Here is a 1498-nt window from a genome sequence, read left to right as displayed (position 1 = left end):
GGGCATGACCTCCCGGTGCCCACTGCCACCTTCCAGGGAGACGCATTGTGACCCATTGCACATGTGAGAAGGAAGCCAGAGCCCTAAACGACTTGTCCAAACTCCTGCCATTTGTGGCATTAGCGTGGAGTCTCGGTTTGAACCCAGGTTTTTCCAACTCCAGACTCCTGGCTCCTTCCCAACAAGCACCACCATCATCCTCCTTCCACAAGGACACCCGTGGAGGTTCCTGTCGCAGAGCCCGGCATGTCTGTTGCCACCCACCCAGGAAACGTCCTCTAGCTTTTTTTTAGATCTCTCCTGACCTCTGCAAACTCATGTCCCCAAAGGTCACTGGTCCCCTCTATTCAGAATCAAATAAACAATGAACCCAGACAGCTAGAGGCAAGGGCATCGGGGTCAGCACTCTGACCCCCACCCAGCAGGAAGACAAAGACCCCTTTGTCTCTTACCTCTGTGTCTACCAAGGCGGGAGGCTGAGTGGAGGACCTGGACAGTATGTACCCCCGCCTCTCCTGCCGGAGCAGTGTCAGAAAAGGCCATCCCCGCTCTCACAACAGAACACCCAAAACATACAGGTTTCAACAGAAAATCCCTCATCGTATCAAGAACTGGGATAATCGCAAACTGCATGAAAACAACCAATTAATAAATGCCAACGCCAAGGTGACAGAGACGTTAGAATGATCTGACAAATATCTTAAAGCAACCATCATAAAAATGCTCCAGAGAACAATGAGAAATACGCTTGAAACAAATGAAAAAATTAGAAGTCGCAGGCAAGAAAGATAAAATAGAAGGAACCACAGGGAAATTTTAGAACTAAAAAATACGGTGCCCAAAACAACGACCACAACCACAACCCGCCTCCATGGAGGCGCCAAACAGCAGAGTAGAAAGGATGCAGTGAACATGGAGATGGGGCGATATTACATATCCAGGCTGCATGATGAGAAGAGAAGAAAACGCACTGGATACAGTAGACAGAGCCTTAGGGACCTATGGGGTGACAACACAAGATCTAACTTCTGTGACACTAGAGTTCTGGAAGGAGAGGAAAAGGGGGCAGAACTGGAAAAGTACTCGATTAAATAACGGCTTGAAACTTCCCAAAGTTGGCAAAAAACACAAGCACAGATTTAAGAAGCTGAGCAAACTTCAAACAGACTAAACCCAAAGAAATATATATCAAGACACACGGCACTGTCAGATTTCTGAAAAACAAAAAGAAAAAATATATGTGTATTGAAAATGGAGAGAAACGACAATTTACCTAACAGTTATAATGACAGTTTTAATAGGAACCGTGGAGGCCAGTATACTCTCAAGTGCTGAAAAAAAAAAAAAAATAAAGACATTGTCAGAAAAAGAAAAACTAAGAGTGTTTGCCACCACCAGACATACTACGTAAGAATGGTTAAAAGTTTTCTAAACAGAAAAGAAGCGGTAATAGAGAGACGCCCGGAACATCGTCAGGGAGTACAGAAAACAACAAGCA

The sequence above is a fragment of the Pteropus vampyrus genome, unplaced genomic scaffold, assembly GCF_000151845.1.
Source record: "Pteropus vampyrus isolate Shadow unplaced genomic scaffold, Pvam_2.0 Scaffold323, whole genome shotgun sequence".
Classification (NCBI taxonomy): domain Eukaryota; kingdom Metazoa; phylum Chordata; class Mammalia; order Chiroptera; family Pteropodidae; genus Pteropus; species Pteropus vampyrus.
This window is presented reverse-complemented; position numbering follows the sequence as displayed.